The sequence below is a fragment of the Schistocerca nitens genome, unplaced genomic scaffold (genome assembly GCF_023898315.1).
Source record: "Schistocerca nitens isolate TAMUIC-IGC-003100 unplaced genomic scaffold, iqSchNite1.1 HiC_scaffold_345, whole genome shotgun sequence".
Taxonomy (NCBI): Eukaryota; Metazoa; Arthropoda; class Insecta; order Orthoptera; family Acrididae; genus Schistocerca; species Schistocerca nitens.
The window spans coordinates 278,561-293,724 of record NW_026045879.1 but is presented as its reverse complement, the minus strand read 5'-3'; the positions used below and the strand labels follow the sequence as shown (position 1 = coordinate 293,724).

Below are 15,164 nucleotides of genomic sequence, written 5' to 3'. Positions count from 1 at the left end.
CTGTTTTTCTTCCTAGTATTGTATTTATGAATCCTAGTATTATTTTCAAATTGTGCAGATCCTTCACAGCAAACTTCGTTAGAGTGTATGTGTTGTGAGGCTACCCAATATCTTTATCTATGTGAAGTCTGAGGATAGGCACTGTGTGTGTGTGTGTGTGTGTGTGTGTGTGTGTGTGTGTGTGTGTGTGTGTGTGTATCACATTTAGAGCAAATGTTGCTGCACTCAGTTGTTTCAAAAGTTCCCTAATATGCGATTTATAATTCAGGTTCTCATCACTATGTCCCCCAGGTATTTTTAACAATCAGTTTTCACATATTTCTTTTCCATTATGCTTTTTTATTAGTGATGATTTGTCTTTCCTTCTAAAAAACCGAATAAGATCCCTTTTATTTGTAAATGAAGTGCTAGACCATTTATTGAGAACCAATGAATGACACTTTCGAGTATTTCATTTATTGCTCCATCCTTTATCAGCAAAGTTTCAGGCAATTACCCTTCATCAAATTCATGTTGGGGACCTAGAGAAGACAATTCTGGTCTACAAAGGGTGTCACAATTCACAAGTGTTAACTGTGTTCTTTAATGCTTCAACAGATTGTTATCCATAATATAGGCCAGCAATTATGTACATTTGCCTTGCAACCATTCCAGAAAATGGGAATGGTTTGTCCTTTCCAGTCACATGGAATGACTTGTTGCTCCAGTGATTTACAATAAACTGACACAAGAGGAGGGGTCAGTTCTCACATGAAATTTACACTGAATTGACATCTCATGTTAGTTTCAGTTAGCTTATATCTGACGAGTGATAATAGTTGATATTTCCATTTGATGCATATGAAGTGACAAAAGAAAATTAGTAGCAGGGCTGGGATACAAACCCGAGTCTCCTCTCGGTATTCCCTCGAAACTCTAGCAGCACTGCATGGCCTCTCAGATTAGATTAATTATTTATTCCATAGACCCACAAAAGAGGGGATCCTCCTGGGTGTGGAACATGTCCAACAGTATTGGAATAGTACCTCAGAATCAAAAGAAACAGGAGATCCTGCCTGAAACCCAGCTACAGCTGCTTCAATTAAATGAAACTATATGGTTCCACCTCCCCCAATGCCTCCCCTTGCCGTTGGTGGGAAGGCTTGCGAGCCTCGGCTATACAGATGGCCGTACCGTAGGTGCAACCATACAACCAAATCTCCCTGCTGTGAAGAACAAATACTCAACAACATTTTGCATTGCAAATAAATTACTCCACAGTGAACATAATGAATATAAGAGTATCAATCAAAAGAAGCACCTAGCAAAAGAAAGAAGTATTTCCTAATAACCCGAATAGTCACAAGGCTGGGATTGGTGGTTCCGATCCAACTAAATGACCCTCGATGGTAGAACAAACATAGCAGTCATCAAACCGAATCGCTCTGCTGAGAGAGAAGAAACATGTACAACAATTTGTGCAGCACTGATATTTTTAGTGACCACTGGACTAAGATTTTGGATAATATAAAGCAAATGAAGGAGATACCTAAACAAGAAGATTTATCACATTCCGAACATCCGTTACTCATTAAGATGCATATGGTCTCCCATATGCACAAAAAACCCATTGAATGGAGAATCTGCTTTGAGGCCATACAACCAGCTGACCCTGCTGTAAAGAACAAACCCTTAACAACATTTCATGATTCAAATACATTACTCAACTGTGAAATTGATTAATATAAGTGATAACGGTATCAATCAAAAGAGGCACCTAGCAAAAGAAAGAAGTCTTTAATAATAACTCCGATAGTCAGAATACTGGGAGTGGTGGTTCCCATCCAATAAATCACACACGATGGTAGAGCAAACATAGCAGTCATCAAACAGAATCTCCCTGCTGAGAGGGAAGAAACATGTACCACAATTTGTGCATCACATTGATTATTTTTGGTGAACATTGGAATAAGATTATTAAACATATAAAGCAAATGAGGGAGATACCTAAACAAGAAGATTTATCACGTCCCGAAGATCCGTTATTCAGTAAGGTTCATTTGGTCTCCCATATGCACAATAAAACCCAATGAATGGAGAATCTGCTTTGTGGCCATACAACCAGCTGACCCTGCTGTAAAGAACTAACACTTAACCGCATTTCACGATTCAAATACATTACTCCACTGTGAAATTGATGAATGAAAGTGATAACAGTATCAATCAAAAGAAACACCTAGCAAAAGAAAGAAGTCTTTCACAATAACTCCAATAGACAAAATGCTGGGAGTGGTTGTTCTTATCCCACAAAGTCACACTCGATGGTAGAGCACACACAGCAGTCATCAAACGGAATCTCCCTGATGAGAGAGAAGATACATGTACCACAATTTGTGCAGCACATTGATTATTTTTAGTGACCATTGAAATAAGATTATTAAACTTATAAAGCAAATGAAGGAGATACCTAAACAAGACGATATTTCACATTCCGAAAATCCGTTATTCAGTAAGGTGCAAGTGGTGTCCCATCTGCACCAAAAACCCATTGAATGGAGAATCTGCTTGGTGGCCATACCACCAGATATCCATGCTGTAAAGAACAAACACTTCACCACATTTCACGATTCAAATATGTTACTCCACTGTGAAGTTGATGAATATAAGTGATAACACTATCAATGAAAAGAAGCACCTAGCAAAAGTAAGAAGTCTTTCTTAATAATTCCCATAGACAGAATGCTGGAAGTGGCTGCACTTATCCGACAAAATCTCACTCGAAGTTAGACAAAACGTAGTAGTCATCAAACGGAATCTCCCTGCTGAGAGGGGAGAAACATGTACCACAATTTGTGCAACGCTCGATTATTTTTAGCAACCATTGGAGTAAGATTTTTAAACATATACAGCAAATGAAGGAGATACCTAAACAAGGAGATTAACCACATTCCGAACATCCCTTATTCAGTAAGGTGCATGTCGTCTCCCATTTGCCCAAAAAACCCATTGAATGGAGAATCTGCTTTGAGGCCATACAACCAGCTGACCCTGCTGTAAAGAACAAACACTTAACAACATTTCATGAATCAAAAACATTACTCAGCTGTGAAACTTATGAATATAAGTGATAACGGTATCAATTAAAAGAAGCACCTAGCAGAAGAAAGAAGTCTTTCCCAATAACTCCAATAGACAGAATGCTGGGAGTGGTGGTTCTTATCCGACAAAATCGCACTTGATGGTAGAGCAAACATAGCAGTCTTCAAAAGGAATATCTGTGCTGAGAGGGAAGAAACATGTACCACAATTTGTGCAGCACATTGATTATTTTTAGTGACCATTGGAATAAGATTTTTAAACATATAAAGCAAGTGAAGGAGATACCTAAACAAGAAGTTTTATCACATTCTGAACATCCCTTATTCAGTAAGGTGAATGTCGTCTCTGTTATGCCCAAAAAACCCATTGAATGGAGATTCTGCTTTGAGGCCATACAACCAGCTGACCCTGCTGTAAAGAACATACACTTAACAACATTTCATGAATCAAATACATTACTCAACTGTGAAATTGATGAATATAAGTGCTAGCGGTAGCAATCAAAAGAAGCATCTAGCAAAAGAAAGAAGTCTTTCCCAATAGCTCCAATAGTCAGAATGCTGGGAGTGGTGGTTCCCATCCAACAATAACACACTCGATGGTAGAACAAACATAGCAGTCATCAAACGGAATCTCCCTGCTGTGAGGGAAGAAACATGTTCAATAATTTGTGCAGCACATTGATTATCTTTAGTAACCATTGGAGTAAGATATTTAAAAATATAATGCAAATGAAGGACATACCAAGACAAGAAGATTTATCACATTCCGAACATCCGTTATTCAGTAAGGCGCATGTGGTGTCCCATCTGCACCAAAAACTCATTGAATGGAGAATCTGCTTTGTGGCCATACCACCAGATAACCCTGGTGTAAAGAACAAACACTTCACCACATTTCACGATTCAAATACATTACTCCACTGTGAAATTGATGAATATAAGTGATAACGGTATCAATGAAAAGAAGCACCTAGAAAAAGAAAGAAGTCTTTCACAATAACTCCAATAGACAGAATGCTGGGAGTGGTGGTGTTTATCCGAAGAAATGACACTCGATGGTAGAGCAAACATAGCTGCCATCAAACAGAATTTCCCTGCTGACAGGGTAGAAACATGTACCACAATTTGTGCAGCACATTGATTATTTTTAGTGACCATTGGAAAAAGATTTTTAAACATATAAAGCAAATGAAGGAGATACCTAAACAATAAGATTTACCACATTGCGAACATCCCTTATACAGTAAGTTGCATGTAATCTCCCATATGCACAAAAAACCCATTGAATGGAGAATCTACTCTGTAGCCATACCACCAGATAACCCTGCTGTAAAGAACAAACACTTAACCACATTTCACAATTCAAATACATTACTCCACTGTCAAATTGATGAATATAAGTGATAATGGTATCAATCAAAAGAAGGACCTAAAAAAAAGAAAGAAGTCTTTCACAATAACTCCAATAGACAGGATGCTAGGAGTGGTGGTTCTTATCCGAAAAAATGACACTCGTTGGTAGAGCAAACACAGTAGTCATCAAACGGAATTTCCCTGCTGACAGGGAAGAAACATGTACCACAATTTGTGCAGCACATTGATTATATTTAGTGACCATTGAAATAAGATTTTTTAACTTATAAAGCAAATGAAGGACATACCAAAACTAGAAGATTTATCACATTCCAAACATCCGTTATTCAGTAAGGTGCATGTCGTCTCTCATATGCCCAAAAAACCCATTGAATGGAGATTCTGCTTTGAGGCCATACAACCAGCTGACCCTGCTGTAAAGAACAAACACTTAACAACATTTCATGAATCAAAACCATTACTCAACTGTGAAATTGATGAATATAAGTGCTAGCGGTAGCAATCAAAAGAAGCATCTAGCAAAAGAAAGAAGTCTTTCCCAATAGCTCCAATAGTCAGAATGCTGGGAGTGGTGGTTCCCATCCAACAATAACACACTCGATGGTAGAACAAACATAGCAGTCATCAAACGGAATCTCCCTGCTGTGAGGGAAGAAACATGTTCAATAATTTGTGCAGCACATTGATTATCTTTAGTAACCATTGGGGTAAGATTTTTAAAAATATAATGCAAATGAAGGACATACCTAGACAAGAAGATTTATCACATTCCGAACATCCGTTATTCAGTAAGGTGCATGTGGTGTCCCATCTGCACCAAAAACCCATTGAATGGAGAATCTGCTTTATAGCCATACCACCAGATAACCCTGGTGTAAAGAACAAACACTTCACCACATTTCACGATTCAAATACATTACTCCACTGTGAAATTGATGAAAATAAGTGATAAAGGTATTAATCAAAAGAGGCACCTAGCAAAAGAAAGAAGTCTGTAATAATAACTCCGATAGTCAGAATGCTGGGTGTGGTGGTTCCCATCCAACAAAATCACACACGACGGTAGAGCAAACATAGCAGTCATTAAACAGAATCTCCGTGCCGAGAGGGAAGAAAAATGTACCACAATTTGTGCAGCACGTTGAATATTTTTAGTGACCATTGGAATAAGAGTTTTAAACATATAAAGAAAATGAGAGAGATACCTAAACAAGAAGATTTATCACATCCCGAACAACTTTTATTCAGTAAGGTTCACTTGGTCTTCCATATGCAAAACATTGAATGGAGAATCTGCTTTGTGGCCATACAACCAAACGACACTGCAGTAAAGAACAAACACTTAACCACATTTCACGATTCAAATACATTACTCCACTGTGAAATTGATGAATATAAGTGATAACGGTATCAATGAAAAGAAGCACCTAGAAAAAGAAAGAAGTCTTTCACAATAACTCCAATAGTCAGAATGCTGGGAGAGGTGGTTCCCATCGAAGAAAATCACACTCGATGGTAGAACAAACATAGCAAACATCAAACAGAATCTCCCTACTGATAGGGAAGAAACATGTACCACAATTTGTGCAGCACACTGATTATTTTTAGTGACCATTGGAAAAAGATTTTTAAACCTATAAAGCAAATGAAGGAGATACATAAACAAGAAGATTTATCACATTCCGAACATCCCTTATTCAGTAAGGTGCATGTGGTCTCCCATATGCGCAAAAAACACATTGAATGGAGAATCTACTTTTGTAGCCATACCACCAGTTAACCCTGCTGTAAAGAACCAACACTTAACCACATCTCACGATTCAAATACATTACTTCACATTGAAATTGATGAATATAAGTGATAACGGTATCAATCAAAAGAATCACCTAGCAAAAGAAAGTATTCTTTCCCAATAACTCCAATAGACAGAATGCTGGGAGTGCTGGTTCTTATCCGACAAAATCACACTCGATGGTAGAGCAAACATAGCTGTCATTAAACGGAATCTCCCTGCTGAGCTTTTTGCAGCACATTGATTATTTTTAGTGACCATTGGAATAAGATTTTTAAACATATAAAGCAAATGATGGAGATACCTAAACAAGAAGATTTATCACATTACAAACATCCATTATTCAGTAAGGTGCATGTGGTCTCCCATATTCACAAAAAACGCATTGAATGGAGAATCTGCTTTGTAGCCATACCACCAGATAACCCTGCTGTAAAGAACAAACACTTAAACACATTTCATTATTCAAATACATTACTACACTGTGAAATTGATTAATATAAGTAACAACAGTATCAATCAAAAGAAGCACCAATCTAAAGAAACAAGTCTTTCCCAATATCTCCAATAGACAGAATGCTCGGAGTGGTGGTTCTTATCTGACAAAATCACACTCGATGGTAGAGCAAACATAGCAGTCATCAAATGGAATCTTCGTGCTGAGAGGGAAGAAACATGTACCACAAATTGTGCAGCACATTGACTATTTTTAGTGACCATTGGAATAACATTTTTAAACATATAAAGCAAATGAAGGAGATACCTAAACAAGAAGATTTATCACATTCCAAACTTCCTCTATTCAGTAAGGTACATGTGGCTCCCATATAAACAAAAAACCCATTGAATGGAGAATCTGCTTTGAGGCCATACAAACTGCTGACCCTGCTGTAAAGAACAAACAGTTAACCACATTTCACTATTCAAATACATTGCTACACTGTGAAATTGATGAATATAAGTGATAAGGGTGTCAATCAAAAGAAGCAACTAGCAAAAGGAAGAAATCTATCCTAAATATTCCAATAGACAGAATGCTGGGAGTGGTTGCTCTTATCTGACAAAATCACACTCGATGGTAGAGAAAACATAGCAGTCATCAAATGGAATCTCCCTACTGAGAGGGAAGAAACATGTACCACAATTTGTGCAGCACATTGATTATTTTTAGTGACCATTGGAATAAGATTTTTAAACACATAAAAAAATGAAGGAGATACCTAAATAAGAAGATTTATTACATTCCGAACATCCCCTATTTAATAACATGCATGTCGTCTCCCATATGCCCAAAAAACACATTGAATGGAGAATCGGCTTTGAGGCCATAAAACCAGCTGACCCGGCTGTAAAGAACAAACACTTAACAACATTTCACGATTCAAATACATTACAGAACTGTGAAATTGGAGAATATAAGTGATAACGGTATCAATCAAAAGAAGCACCTAGCAAAAGAAAGAAGTCTTTCCCAATAACTCCAATAGACAGAATGCTGGGAGTGGTGGTTCTTATCCGAGAAAATCACACTCAATGGTAGAGAAAACGTAGCACTCATCAAACGGAATCTCCCTGCTGAGAGGGAAGAAACATGTACCACAATGCTGGGAGTGGTTGTTCTTATCTGACAAAATCTCACTCGATATTAGACAAAATGTGGTAGTCATCAAACGGAATCTCCCTTCTGAGAGCGAAGAAACATGTTCCACAATTTGTGCAACGCAATGATTATTTTTAGCAACCATAGGAGTAAGATTTTTAATCGTATACAGCAAATGAAGGAGATACTTAAACAAGGAGATTTACCACATTCCGAACATCCCTTATTCAGTAAGGTCCATGTCGTCTCCCATATGCCCAAAGAACCCACTGAATGGAGAATCTGCTTTGAGGCCATACAACCAGCTGACCCTGCTGTAAAGAGCAAACACTTAACAACATTTCATGAATCAAATACATTACTCCACTGTGAAATTGATGAAAATAAGTGATAACGGTATCAATCAAACAGGCACCTAGCAAAAGAAAGAAGTCTTTAATAATAACTCCGATAGTCATAATGCTGGGAGTGGTGGTTCCCATCCAACAAAATCACACACAATGGTAGAGCAAACATAGCAGTCATTAAACAGAATCTCCTTGCCGAGAGGGAAGAAACATGTACCACAATTTGTGCAGCACATTGATTATTTTTAGTGACCATTGGAATAAGAGTTTTAAACATATAAAGAAAATGAGGGAGATACCTAAACAAGAAGATTTATCACATCCCGAACATCCCTTATTCAGTAAGGTTCATTTGGTCTTCCATATGCACAAAAAACACACATTGAATGGAGAATCTGCTTTGTTGGCATACAACCAAATGACACTGCAGTAAAGATCAAACACTTAACCACATTGCACGATTCAAATACATTACTCCACTGTGAAATTGATGAATATAAGTGATAACAGTAACAATCAAAAGAAGCATCTAGCAAAAGAAAGAAGTCTTTCACAATAACTCCAATAGACAGAATGCTGGGAGTGGTGGTTCTTATCGGAAAAAATGACACTCGATGGTAGAACAAACATAGCAAACATCAAACAGAATCTCCCTGCTGAGAGGGAAGAAACATGTACCACAATTTGTGCAGCACATTGATTATTTTTAGTGACCTTTGGAATAAGATTTGTAAACATATAAAGCAAATGAAGGAGATATCTAAACAAGAAGATTTATCACATTCCGAACAACCCTTATTCAGTAAGGTGCATGTGGTCTCCCATATGCGCAAAAAACCCATTGAATGGAGAATCAACTTTGTAGCCATACCACCAGATAACCCTGCTGTAAAGAACAAACACTTAACCACATTTCACAATTCAAATACATTACTCCACTTTGAAATTGATGAATATAAGTGATAACGGTATCAATCAAAAGAATCACCTAGCAAAAGAAAGAAGTCTTTCCCAATAACTCCAATAGACAGAATGCTGGGAGTTGTGGTTCTTTTCCGACAAAATCACACTCGATGGTAGAACAAACATAGCAGTCAACAAATGGAATTGCCCTGGTGACAGGGAAGAAATATCTACAATAATTTGTGCAGCACACTGATTATCTGTAGTTACCATTGGAATAAGGATTTTAAAAATATAAAACAAATGAAGCACATACCTAAATAAGAAGATTTATCACATCCCGAACAACTCTTATTCAGTAAGCTGCATGTGGTCTCCCATATGCACAAAAAACCCATTGAATGGAGAATCTGCTTTGTGGCCATACCACCAGATAACCCTGCCATAAAGAACAATCAAATAATCACATTTCACAATTCAAATACATTACTCCACTGTGAAATTGTTGAATATAAGTGATAACGGTATCAATCAAAAGAGGCACCTAGCAAAAGAAAGAAGTCTTTAATAATAACTCCGACAGTCAGAATGCTGGGAGTGGTGGCTCCCATCCAACAAAATCACACACGATGGTAGAGCAAACATAGCAGTCATCAAACGGAATCTCACTGCTGTGAGGGAAGAAACATGTACCACAATTTTGGCAGCACATTGATTATTTTTAGTGACCATTGGAATAAGATTTTTAAACATATAAAACAAATGAAGGAGATAACTAAACATGAAGATTTATCACATTCCGAACATCCTTTATTCAGTAACATGCATATCATCTCCCATATGCCCAAAAAACCAATTGAATGCAGAATCTGCTTTGAGGCCATACAACCAGCTGAACCCGCTGTAAAGAACAAACACTTAATCACATTTCACGATTCAAATACATTACTACACTGTGAAATTGATGAAGATAAGTGACAACGGTATCAATCAAAAGAAGCATCTAGCAAAAGAAAGAAGTCTTTCCCAATAACTCCAATAGACAGAATGCTGGGAGTGGTGGTTCTGATCCGACAAAATCACACTCGATGGTAGAGCAAACATAGCAGACATCAAACGGAATCTCCCTGCTGAGAGGGGAGAAACATGTACCTAAATTTGTGCAGCACATTGATTATATTTAGTGACCATTGGAATAAGATTTTTAAACGTATAAAGCAAAAGAAGGAGATACCTAAACAAGAAGGTTTTTCACATTCCGAACATCCGTTATTCAGTAAGCTGCATGTGGTCTCCCATATGCACAAAGAAACCCATTGAATGGAGAATCTGCTTTGTGGCCATACAACCAAATGATCCTGCAGTAAAGAACAAACACTTAACCACATTTCACGATTCAAATACATGAGTCCACTGTGAAACTGATAAATAGAAGTGATAACAGTATCAATCAAAAGAAGCACCTAGCAAAAGAAAGAAGTCTTTCCCAATAACTCCAATAGACAGAATGCTGAGAGTGGTGGTTCTTATCCGACAAAATCGCACTCGGTGGTAGAGGAAACATAGCAGTCATCAAATGGAATCTCTCTGCTGAGAGGGAAGAATCATGTACCACAATTTGTGCAGCACATTGATTATTTTTAGTGACCATTGGAATAAGATCTTTTACCATATAAAGCAAATGAAGGCGATACCTAAAGAAGAAGATTTATCACTTTCCGATCATCCCTAATTCAGTAAGGTGCATGTGGTCTCCCATATCCCATATGCACAAAAAACCCATTGAATGGAGAATCTGCTTTTAGGCAATACAACCAGCTGACCCTGCTGTAAAGAACAAACACTTAACCACATTTAACGATTCAAATACATTACACCACTGTGTAATTGATGAAAATAAGTGATAAGGGAATCAATCAAAAGAAGCACTAATCAAAAGGAAGAAGTCTTTCTTAATAACTCCAAAAGCCAGAATTTTGGGAGTGGTGGTTGCCATCGAACAAAATCACACGTGATGGTAGAACAAACATAGCAGTCATCAAACGGAATCTTCCAACTGAGAGGGAGGAAACATGTAACACAATTTGTGCTGCTCATTGATTATTTTTAGTGACCATTGGAATAAGATTTTTAAACATATAAAGCAAATGAAGGAGATACCTAAACAAGAAGGATTATCACATTCCGAACATCCGTTATTCAGAAAGGTGCATGTGGTGTCCCAACTGCACCAAAAACCCATTGAATGGACAATCTTATTTCTGGCCATTCCACCAGATGACCCTGCTGTAAAGAACAAACACTTAACCACATTTCACGATTCAAATACATTACTCCACTGTGAAATTGATGAATATAAGTGATAACGGTATCAAACAAAAGAAGCACGTAGCAAAAGAAATAAGTCTTGCCCAATAACTCCAATATCCAGAATGCTGGGAGTGGTGGTTCCCTTCCAACAAAATCACACTCAATGGTAGAACAAACATAGCAGTCAGCAAACGGAATCTCCCTGCTGACAGGGAAGAAACATGTCCAACAATTTGTGCAGCACATTGATTATCTTTAGTGACCATTGGAATAAGATTTTTAAAAACATAAAGCAAATGAAGGACATACCTAACCAAGACGATTTATCACAGTCCGAACATCCCTTATTCAGTAAGGTGCATGAGGTCTCCCATATGCACAAAAAACACACTGAATGGAGAATCTGCTTTGTAGCCACACCACCAGATAACCCTGCTGTAAAGAACAAACACTTAACCACATTTCACAATTCAAATACATTACTCCACTGTGAAATTGATGAATATAAGTGATAACGGTACCAATCAAAAGAGGCACCTAGGAAAAGAAAGAAGTCTTTAATAATAAGTCCAATAGTCAGAGTAATGGGAGTGGAGGTTCCCATCGAACAAAATCACTCTCGATGGTAGAACAAACATAGCAGTCATCAAACGGAATCTTCCTGCTGAGAGGGAAGAAACATGTACCACAATTTGTGCAGCACATTGATTATTTTTAGTGACCATTGGAATAAGATATTTAAACATATAAAGCAAATGATGGAGATACCTAAACATGTAGATTTATCACATTCCAAACATCCCTTATTCAGTAATGTGTATGTCGTCTCCCATATGCACAAAAAACCCATTGAATGGAGAATCTGCTTTGAGGCCATTAGTGGTGGGCAGGAAATCGCGTATCTGTTAGAAATCACAGTGACTGAGAAGTCACAGATATCACAGTAGCAACTTTGCAGAATCTAACTGCGATTTCAGTCACAGTTAGCAGTCGCAAGTAGTATTTCACATTCAAAGACGTGAGCCATCTATTGGTCAATTTAGCACTGCTTTCTGCGATTTCAGTGACAAGTCGCAACTAAGAGTCGCAAGTAGCAACTAAAAATCGCAGTTAACAGTGCCATCTGTTGGCCAAAGTTCGTACTACGTCCATCTCTGCGATACGGTATCGAGTCTAACTGCGATTTCCGTGACAAGTCGCAACTAAGAGTCGCAAGTAGCAACTAAAAAGCGCAGTTAACATACTTTTCCCAGTGTCATCTGTTGACCGACGTACGTACTTTGTTATGAGAGCCTTGTGCCTCACGAGATCGATGTGCTGTGTGTGCATATGAAGGGCTTATTTCAATAGTGGTACAAGTCCATTTTTGTTCATTTTGAGATACAGAGTCGTAAAGTTAAATGAGCGCTGAAAAATCTGCAGTTGAGATACTAGAAATATTCAAGCATATGGCTTCTTGCTAGAGATGAACCTTTATTTATGTTTGTTTGGATCACTAATTTCAGAAGCATTATAGACAGAAAAGTGGAGGTAATGGACTTGTACCACTATTGAAATAAGCCCTTCATATTATATGACGACATGCACATTCAGCATCAGTTATGGTTGGTCAAATACTGCTGTGACTCAATGTATTATATTAATAAGAAGCAACATTGCCTTTTTCTCCTGAAAATATCAAGTAACGTAACAAATGTGTTTGATTCTGCTTCCAATATGACAGTTTTGGTTAATACTCTACATGCCTACAGGACTTTGCAATGTTAACACAGGGGAACTCAGACATCTGTATAAGTGTAGTGAAATGAAAACAGTATTATTGGGTCATATGAATGCCTCACTTTTGTTCAGACACAGTTCAAGACTCGAGATAAAAGTTTTACACCTGGTGTTCTACATGGCAACTTCACACACAAGAACTTTTCGCCGACACTACTACCACCTACATAAGTAAGCTTTTCCTGTGTTACTTTCAAGTAATGCACTTAACCTATTCCTGATTTAAATGGAAGATCTGTACTTCCCACTTTCATATCAACAGCCTCAAAATGCATATTGTAGACTTTGGGATATGTTACAGGTCAGTGTCACACCCAAGATTGTGGACACGGGGTGGGGGGTGGGGGGGGGGGGGCATGTCACTCTCCAACTAGTGTTTACCACTAAATAAGTGGCGGAAAATTACGGGTGGGACGGCTTAAACATGTGGAAAATGAGATTTTCATTATTCACTCACTGTATTTAACATTTATTATTCCTTTAAAATCGCACAACAACTTCAATAAAACACAGTTTAATCACTCATCTGCACACTTATTTCACAATTATGTCAATTTTAAACTGCAAAATCTTCTAAGAGCTGTCTTGAATCTTCATGAGCCTCTCTCAACAGCCTTGATGTGGATAGATACGTACAGCAAACAGTAATCAGAGTCAGAACTGTGTCTGCAAAATCACAAGGATTATTAAACAATTTTTGCTGTCACTAATTACAAGTAATATAATTGACAGAGTAGATTGCTAAAATTTGCTCTAATGAAAGCCACTCAATGGGGTATATTTCACATTTGCAAGAACGACCTCACTGAAGTAATTAAGTCTATCGAAACACTTAGAAACTAACCTCTCATCTGAAGAAAACGCTCTAAAGATGCAGTGGCAATTTCTCCAGATCTGTTGACAATGATATTTTGAGTTATCACTTTACTGAGCGACTAAAATGTAGTTCGCGTACCTGTAAACATAACAATTTGGTTGAATTCATTTTATAAACACGAACTATTACGCTACTGTATGGCTACTTACATATTAATTACACTATTAATATTTTCACAGTTGTTTCTTCAATACAAGATTAAAGCCAAAGGAAGAACAAACGTAAAACATACTTACCAATGACAGGTTTGTTGAGATGCAATTTTCTGTATGGACAGATGTAACTTTTTCATACGGTGGTAAGTCGCAGAAATCGTAGGAGTCACAGAAATCGCAGAAGTAGTAGAAATCACTAAAGTCGCAGTAATCGCGGAAGTAGCAGAAATCGCAGAAATAGCAGTGGCGGAGGACACACGACCTAGGTTCCTTAACTGCGATTCTTAACTGCGACAAATCACAGTTAAGATTAACAGAAACTGAAATGTAGCAGTCACAAAAATCACTGATATCGGAAAATCGCAGTTTAGCCCATCACTAGAGGCCATACAACCAGCTGACCCTGCTGTAAAGAACAAACACTTAACCACATTTAACGATTCAAATACGTTACTCCACTGTGAAAATAGCCTTTATATCTCCGAAAAATAGCCGTTATATCTCTGAAAAATAGCCGTTTATTCTCCGAAAAATAGCCGTTATATCTCCGAAAAATAGCCGTTATTACTCCGAAAAATAGCCGTTATATCTCCGAAAATTAGGCGTTATATCTCTGCAAAATAGCCGTTATATTTATGATAAATAGCCGTTATATCTCTGAAAAATAGCCGTTATATCTCTGAAAAATAGTCGTTATATCTCTGAAAAATAGCTGTTGTATCTCTGAAAAATAGCCGTTGTATCTCTGAAAAATTACCGTTGTATCCCTCAAAAATAGCCGTTGTATCTCTGACAAATAACCGTTGTATCTCTGAAAAATAGTCGTTGTATCTCTGATAAATAGCCGTTGTAGCTATGAAAAATAGCCGTTGTATCTCTGAAAAATAGCCGTTGTATCTCTGAAAAATAGCCGTTGTATCTCTGAAAAATAACGGTTGTATCCCTC

At 37.6% G+C, this 15,164-nt stretch overlaps 1 long non-coding RNA gene across 1 annotated transcript; it reads right to left on the bottom strand.

The window, feature by feature from the left end:
• Positions 1-13,648: 13,648 nt before the first annotated feature.
• Positions 13,649-14,639, bottom strand: LOC126228011 (uncharacterized). The gene is made up of 3 exons (XR_007544076.1): positions 14,300-14,639; positions 14,031-14,141; positions 13,649-13,852 (listed from the first exon to the last, which is right to left on the bottom strand). It is a non-coding gene; the product is annotated as an uncharacterized LOC126228011 (long non-coding RNA).
• Between the last annotated feature and the right edge of the window lie 525 nt (positions 14,640-15,164).